Genomic DNA, 8,967 nt, shown 5'->3' with positions numbered 1-8,967 from the left:
ATATCCCATTAGAGTATTTATGACTCTTCACAGTCACTTGAGAAGATTCTTCATGACAAATTCCACGTCCTCTCTGATACCTCTCAGATAGAGTGCTTTATGGACTTTTGCATTTTATTACTCATGATTTTTGAATGACAGTTGGATATACTCTGAGGATAATTATTGTTGTATGCTGCTATTTATGCACTTTAAATATTTCTTGTGCAATATGTTTGCCCCTTGAGGTTCAGCACCTTAGCACTAGCACTTTGTTACCCCATTCTGTATATCCTATATGATTTTCCTTCTGAAGCCCTTTAAGAATTGACTCTCTTATGGAACAGAGAGCTACTGGAAAAATACTCAGTAAATATTTGTGAACTCATTACAGAAGGGTTAAATTGTATATTTTTCTCTGCTACATTTGTATACACTGTAATAAATTGTCTAACTTCTCATTATTTAAAGGGACCTTAGTCAGTTATCGCAGGTTCTTCTGTTGCATTGCTACTACAATACCGCGATTCTCTCTTTTTTTGTGCTAGGTCTGGGCTCTGGCAGGCAACCTTTATTTCCCAATTTGAAGAAGAGAAGCAGGATTAGCATCAACCTGGAAAACAATGATAACAAAAATCAGATAACCAGGCACTATAATAAGCAAAACACTGAACAGCTGGCCTGTTGCCCTTTCCCTAAGTTCTAATCAGTTTCCATTCCTGAGCCAGGTACATCTGTTAGTACAGAAGTAAAGTTAAAGAGAATCAGAATTCACCCAGCAGCAAATAGACCTCAGAACCTGCCCCTCTTTCAGCATATATCTCTATGGAACCTCATTTCACTAATAGTGGCAGCAATTTATTTATTTAGTATTTATTTATGTCATTTATAGTCTGCCTTTCTCACTGAGACACAAGGCAGATTCCACAGTGTGAGATTAGTAAAGTAAATTTCAAGGACATTTCCATAAACAATGCCATAGGGTAAATAAACACAATTTTACAAAGACATAGCATTAGTAAGAATCCAGTACAGAGTTGAAGAAATGCTGAAACAGAACATAAACAATTCTAGGATAGACATTAGACCACATGAAGCACAAGTAGCTCATAGGAGCACATATTTAAGACATCAGGTAGTATGTAAGGCTACAAGTCTCTGGTCCTTAACTCATTAGCGAAGCATCTGAGAGCCTTTCCCTACAGTATAAAAGCCTTTTTGAATAAATCGGTTTTGCATTGTTTGTGGAAAGCTAGGAGAGTGGGGTCTCTCCTGAATTCCTCAGGCAGGCCATTCCACAGGGTAGGGGCCACCACAGAGAAAGCCCATGTCCGGGCTGCTGTTGATTTCACCCATGTGCAGGGTGGCATCTGCAGGAGCCCCTGTTCAGATGATTGAAGCTGTTGTGGAGGAACATAGGGAGGGAGGCGGTCCTGCAGAGTTTTCCATCAAAGTCCATTGACTTCAATGGACTCAGAAAGATGTGATTCTCCTTAGCGTAGTACTGTAATAAGCTCTTCAAGGTAGAGAAAAACCCGCCTACCTGTTAAAGGCATAACTGCACTCATATGCAACATGAAGGGCCATTATGTGCTAATAATGTTTATGAGGTTGATTTATTTCTAGAGAGGCTACAATGATGATGATGATGATAACACTGAAAAGCAACTTCTCAAAAGAAAACATAGCATTCCATATTCCTGTGGATTCTGGATTCAATTTCAGTACTTTGTTTCAACAACACCTCACATGCCATTTTTCTCAAGACAGAAAAGTACTAGGCTCATGAGGACCAAAGCAACTTCTGTTGCAGTATTGCCATGGGACTGCCAAAGCAGAAAAACTTTGCAATCTAAACTGCCACATCTGTGACAAGCATTGATTGGCAATTAGCATGGCAAGAAATCTGTTGCCTGACCTCATTTTTCCCCTACTGGGTTTCCTCTTGGAAAAAAACACAAGGAAATACTGGGTGACAAATGAAAAGATGGGAATGTACCCATTCATGTCAACTCAAGATGTAGGTCATCTTGAAAATGAAAAGTCTTACCAGGCAGCTTATCAGGAACTGCTGCCTGGGTGGCCTAACTCAGGTCTCCATACATTTGACAAGCAATCTGGATAATCACCAGCCATTTGGGGTGTCCCGTCAGGGACTCTGTCAACTCCCTGTTTTTGTTACCTGCTCAGAACTTTAAAGAAATTAAGGGTGATGGTTGTCTATGTCTGGCAGGTTATAATACATGGTTCAGTTTAAAGCGTTACAAGGTGGATAGGCCTGGCCTAAGTAAACATGAAACTTTACCTCACCCTAATCACATTTCTTTTAGTCACATTATTTCAAAAAAGTTCTAATTTGAGTACAAACCTGAACAGGACAGCATATCTTAAAAAGGATCATGGAAGAAAATATATAGTGAAATTAAGACTAGCTGAGCTGGCTGGAATGTTAATGGTGGAAGAAGCTCAGGCTTTAACTGAAGAACTGTAAGACACAAAAATACTGTAATAAATAAAAGTTATCCTTGATAAGGAAATACTTTCTGTTGCAATGCAGCAGTCACCAGTAGATATTAGTATGGAACAGAAATGGAGGCAGTCCAAAAATACTGCCCTACATTGAGGAAAGTACTGAAGAAAATGATACGACCAATGAGATGCTGGTACAGAAAAGGAAGCAGCCAATTGAATGGAGATATAAATTGGAGTAGTGTATGACTAAAACTCCACATAGAAATTTCAGAGCAGGAAATAGGCCACCACTGAAGAATGCTGAGCTGACTGGAGCTCATGCCAGATCCACGCTATTCGCAGCCTTCTTTCCCCTCCAGGATCCAAATCTTCTAAGCACAGGCCTCTATTACTTCCCTTCCCCCTGTTGGCCTCCTGCCGTAGGATTTTCCACGTCGCAATGGGTGATGTAGCAGGCAAATCTGAGAAGTAACATCATAAGATAAATGCCCCTGAGTAAGTCTTATGACGAAGAACTGAAAAGTAAAGAGAAGTTTTGCCGGCTGTGGTTCCGGGCTTGTTCTGTATTGGTGTTTGCCATCTACACCTCGGATTCTTCTTTGCCTACAGAGAGAGAAAACGGAAGAAAAAGGAACATTTACTTTTGAAATTCTCCAATAACAACTTTAAAACTTACCTGGTTGATTTTCATCTGCCTGTACACACTCCTGGGTCCTCAGGCGGGGACTCTGTTATAAGCATATGTATTATTCTTGTGATATCAACAAGCAATTCACATATAGTGATGTATGAACTGCATATGTATTAATTGCATGTGTTATTAGACCTACCAGTCTTAATAAGAGATTCATGAATTCTTGAACAAGAGTGTTGTTGAATACTTTATTTGCCCTCTGGCTATCTATTATTCTTGACTTCAAGCCAGGCCAGGCAAGCGTTCTCTGGACCCCTGCCTGTAAGCTTCTTAGCTTTTCTAACGTAGACATTAAAGGTTATTTCTGTTAGAGACTGAGGGTGTGCATGTTTCAAATAGCCCAATAAAATATTAACTGCAGCCAAAGCCAGTAATCTATATATATAAAGACAAGTGTCCTCCTGACTGACTCATCAACGCCCAGCCAAAACCCCTGGACCTAGAAACCTGAAATTTGGGAAGAACGTTCCTTTTGTGATGTAGAGGCTTGCTAAGAAGGGATTTTAAGAAATTTGCCTCCTAAGGGGGTAAAAAGGGCTAAACTGTGTTTTCCCATAGGGATACAGCTTCCCTGTGTGGATGGCAGGGTGCTCCCTCCTCCTGCAAACTCAGCCACTCTTCCCTGATTGGGCTAGCTTTCAGGGATATTTGCATATGGGGCCAACATTCTAAACAGTTGCTAAGGAAGTCATTGAATGTAAAAAGCACCTCACAGTCTTCCCCTAAAAGTTCACTAGGGTTGCCAATCTCCCTGTGGTGTAGATTTGCCAACCTCCAGGTGGTGGCTGGAGATCTCCCAGAATTACAACTGATCTCCAGGTGACAAAGATAAGTTCCCCTGGAGAATATGGCTGCTTTGGAGAGTGGGGTCTATGGTATTATACCATTCTGAGGCCTCTCCCCTCCCCAAACCCCACTCTATCCAGGCTCCACTCCCAAAAACTCTAGGAATTTCCCAACTTGGACCTAGCAACCCTACTGTGATACCTGCCTGCTTGCACCCCCCTCTTTCTGATGGGTCAGTTGTGGAACTCTGTGTTCTGAGGTAAAAATTGGGTCAAGAAACTGCAGTTGAAGAAAGACAATACAAGACTCCTGAATAGGGATTTTATATAAAAGTCATTATGGCAACTGAGTTTTTAAATGTTCATGGGGAGATGGTGCATGACCTTTCTAGGGGCCATTTCAATGTGAACCTCTCACATGAACCTGTTGAAATGCCCACCACACCACCCCTCCCTCAGTCCAACTCCACCTCACACCTCTTGTAGCCTTCACGTTTTACTGCCCCCAAGAAGCCTCCTGGCAGACATCGTGCAGGATACACCATGCTAAAAGGAGGAAGGGGTGTTTTGAGGCACTGAGCATAACCCTCAAAGATGTCAGGGGCTACAAGAGAGTGATGGGGGGACTCATCGGGCTGCTGGCTGGAGACTTCTGGCAGACTCTGCCAGTAGTCCCAAGGGGAACTCGAGCTGACAAGGTTATTGTGTGTATCAAGGCATCGTATCTGTGGCCCCTTATCAGGAAACTCTCACTAAGAAAGAACATGAGGGTCCACTTGAGAGACGAAGTGTCTGCTAGGGAATTCTCTGAACTCCTACTAAAATAGGGAACAGAGAATATCCTGAGTTCAAGGGAAAGGTGACCATACCTGCAGATCTGGGCACAGTAGTGATGACCCTAGCAGACCTAACAGCCACAATATACCCTGATATTGTCACTATAATGGAGAAATCCATGGACTGGCTGTGCAAGCATGCCATTCTGACCCCCAGGAATGACAAGGCTGTCATCATTAAAGAAACACAACTCCCTCAAAGGGGCAGAAATGGAGTACAGATCTGGGGACTCAGTGGGGCAAATGGATGATGTGGTACACTACCACGTGGAGTTCCTTAACACACTCAACCCTTCTGGCTTCCCAGACCACAAGCTTCTCCTCAAAGTGGGGACTCCAGTGATGTTGCTCAGGAACCTCAACCCACCCAAACTCTGCAGTGGCACCAGACTGTGAGTGAAAGCCCTCCACAGGAACGTCATCGAGGCCACATTGTTCACTGGCACAGCTCGGGGAGGGGGGTGGTTGGGGTTCATACCACTTATACCATCAGATAACCCCTTCAAATTCAAGAGACTGCAATTCCCCCTCAAGATATGATTTGCTATGATGATCAACAAGTCCCAGGGGCAGACACTGAAGGTGGCAGGAATTGACTTGAGGGAGGACTGCTTCTCACATGGATAGTTCTACGTGGCCTGCTCCACAGTGAGCTCACCCAAGCAACCTGGTGAGTCTAGCACCTGAAGGGAAAACCACCAATGTGGTCTACAAAGAGGTCCTTCAGTAGAAAAAAAACGGTTGTACATATTTTTCACTTTAGTTATTGCACTACAATCTTTTCCTTTTAAAAATCTCTTAAATAACTGTTACATTTCGAATTTCACTTCATCAGTTTTTGGCATCAACACAATTTGCTTTATTCAAATACTTTTGTGAAGCTCGGGTACTATGCTATTATACTACAAAACCAACTCAACCCCCACCCCCACAAACCAAAAAATGTTACATACCCATAAGTATTATAATTGGACTTAAAGTAGTTAAATACTGTAGCAAAGCATGGGCATCAAGGTAGTGGTATAATAGAAAGAACTTTGAGGATTAATTTCACACTCAGTTCTCCCAGGGTTGATATGCACGCATGAAAGATTGAAATGCATTTTTTTCAAAGTGTATGTATAAGGCATTTTTGCTTGTTAATCACCCTGAGTATTTTGTGTCATCTGAGAATAGATGAATTCTCTCCGAAGTGCATTTGTAGCACCCTGCTGTCCATTTTTAACAAAGGGTTGTATGATTGTGGTGGTAATTGCATTTTCACATTGTAACCTTTCCTTCCTGTATTAAAGTATCTCTTTAGTTACTTTTCACAGGTGTGGCACAACTCACTTACCCAATTCCTTTTCTTTTCATGGGCTCCTAGAGTATTGGCAAATACTAGTTGCTGAGGACAACTGAAAAAAATGATTTGGCCTCTATGCTGTGCTTCAAGGTCATCCAAGGGAATCTGGTTGGCCATTGTGAAACATACAGATGTGGGGGAAAGCCTTGTCAATTTCACAGATGACTTATCAGTTTTTTAAAGCATTTTATTATATTTATAGACCATCTTTGGGCCATAATGGTGCCTACAGTTGATTACAATAAAAGCAAATTTAAATAACAAACATTTAAAACCATTCAAATTTAAAACTAAATCCAAAAACCAACAGCAAGAGCAGGACAATCAAAACCAAGCTTCAGAATAAGAAAAAGAGTAGATAGATAATGTATGGAATGTAGTAACTGAATGAGGAAAGTAAGAGTTCACCACAGAAGTCCTGCCCCTTGTTGAGAACAGTCTAATACCCAACACTGATAATACCTGGATCCTGGGATTTATTGTTGGAGAAGATGCTTCCTGAGATATTCAGATCCATACCACTTAGCTTTAAAAATCAGGACTTGCACCCTGAATTGGTCATGGAAACAAACTAGCCCTCAAGGAAGATGAGTCAAAGCAGGTGTTATATATTTATAGCAGCTTATATGAGCAGCCAGTTTCTGAACCTGCTGGAGTTTCTGGATCATTTTCAAGATGGCCACACATCTTACTCATTACATTGATCTAATCTAGAAGTCATCAGATGACAGTAGACAGATCTTTGTCATCCACTAGCCCGTGCCATTGGCCAAAGTTAATAAAAAGCACTCTGGGATGCAATCGCTACCCGAGCATCCAAGATTTGCCCAGAATGTGACTCTGATCTCTATGGTGGAGTTTGACCCCATAAAGAGCCACTATTTTCTCAGCCAACTGTTCAAATGAACTCCATACGATCATTATCTCTGACTTTTCTGGTTTGAGCTTCTTTCATTCACTTTCATCAAGTTTCACTGATCTCAAGCACTAGATGATGATGATGATGATGATGATGATGATGATGATGATGATGATGATGATGATGATCACAGACCTTCCTAAATGCAATGAAAAGGCAAAGAAGAAATGAGGGCCATCAGCATAATGATATCACACTTGAAATCTCTAGACAATTTCTCTTCATATGAATGTGAAAAACATGGTAGAGAATGCTGAATGTTGAAGAACTCCACCCACTATATTTCCCATTGCAAGTAACAATTGTTTCCCAACACCATTATTTACAGTATATCAGCCTGGAAGGAGTGGGGCCAATGCAAGGAACCAGCTCCTAGTCCATTCTGATGATCTGGAAGGATACCATAGTTAGTGGCACTGAAAGCTGCAGAAGGATTATGGAGAATTAGAAGGGTCACACTTTCCCTGGCCATTTTCCAAAACAAAACAATCTGTCAGGACAACCAAGGCTATTCCTAAACCAGGCCTAATGGCAGACTGATATTGATCTAGATAATCAGCTTCATTCAAAGAATCTGCCCAGTGACTACCCAGTTGAATGTCTTTCCCCAAAATTGCATATTCTAGATTATTCTACTGCAGATGTCAATGAGGTACAAAGATCATTTCTTCATCAAAGGCCTCACAACTCTTCTTTAAATCTATCAGGACTGCTGGAAAGCAAGTGGATAGGATGCTGCTAGACCACAGAAGGTGAATGATATGTTGTATTTGCTGTTCTGTGACCATACCGACGAGTCCCAAATGGGAAGCTGTTACCAGTCAAAACGAGCACATCATAGCATGAACATCTATAAACTGTCTGCATACCCAGGGGAAATTAATTGAAACTTCTCTTGCACCTGTAACGAGCAGAAGCTAAGGAGGCTTTAGGTACAGATTTTGTAATTGACATCACATTGAAGTTGAAATGGATGCAAGTGACCATCTGCAAAATGCTTCAAAAATTGGTCTGAATTGACTGCTGTTGATTCCATGTGATTTCCAGCTGCATTGGATAGCATAGATGCAATGTTACTAAAGGTTGTCAACTCTGCCTCTGAACAAGGCTTTAATCAGGATATAAACCAAACTCAGTTGAATTAATCATAAGAGTTCCACCTTCTGTGATCTAGCAACATCCTAACTGCTTGGTTTCCAGAAGTTCAGAAAATCAAACCACTGCTATCCTGCAGATAGTGAGAGATTGTGTCAACAACCCAGCTCAATTCTTTGTCTGTTGAAATTCATGGAGCTAACACTGTTCTGAGCCAGAAATGAGGAGCAGCAGGAACAGCAGCCCATACACTTCTCTCTCATCCTGGGCAGCAGTGGGGATTGGATCTAAACTCCACAGTTACCAAGAGAAAAAGATCAGTAATTGAACAATGGCTCCTCCTCCTCCTCCTGCTTGGGGCCATCGCTTTCCCACTTGCTTGCTACCCTCTTTCTGACTGTTGGGTGGCAACAAGTGAGATGTCAAGGGTGAACAGTAGCCACCAGCTCCCATTTATCTGTAATACTAATGCTGTGGTGGTTAGAGTAGAGATGGGCACGACCCTCATTACGATCAAAAAAACCCACGATAATGGCGATCGTGTGATCGGGACCAGGCGGTTCATGCTCAGGCACGGCCAATGATCCAGTGGTTGGGAGGGGGGCTGGATCAGGGCTGGATTGGGGCGATTGTGCTCGGATCGGGAAGCCAGACGCTCAGGCACCAGCAATCTATTCCCCTGGCAACGGAGCCAGAGGAATGCCTGAGCTGTGTTTGCCCTCCTTCTGTCTCCCTGGAAACCCGAATGGAAGCCCAGCTTGCCTTGATCAGCAGGGCTTCCTTCCAACCACGGAGCAGCAAAGCACTCACCAGTTGGGAGAAGACACCCAGGGGAGGGAGGG

This window comes from Eublepharis macularius, chromosome 3 (genome assembly GCF_028583425.1).
Source record: "Eublepharis macularius isolate TG4126 chromosome 3, MPM_Emac_v1.0, whole genome shotgun sequence".
Lineage (NCBI taxonomy): Eukaryota > Metazoa > Chordata > Lepidosauria > Squamata > Eublepharidae > Eublepharis > Eublepharis macularius.
This window is presented reverse-complemented; position numbering follows the sequence as displayed.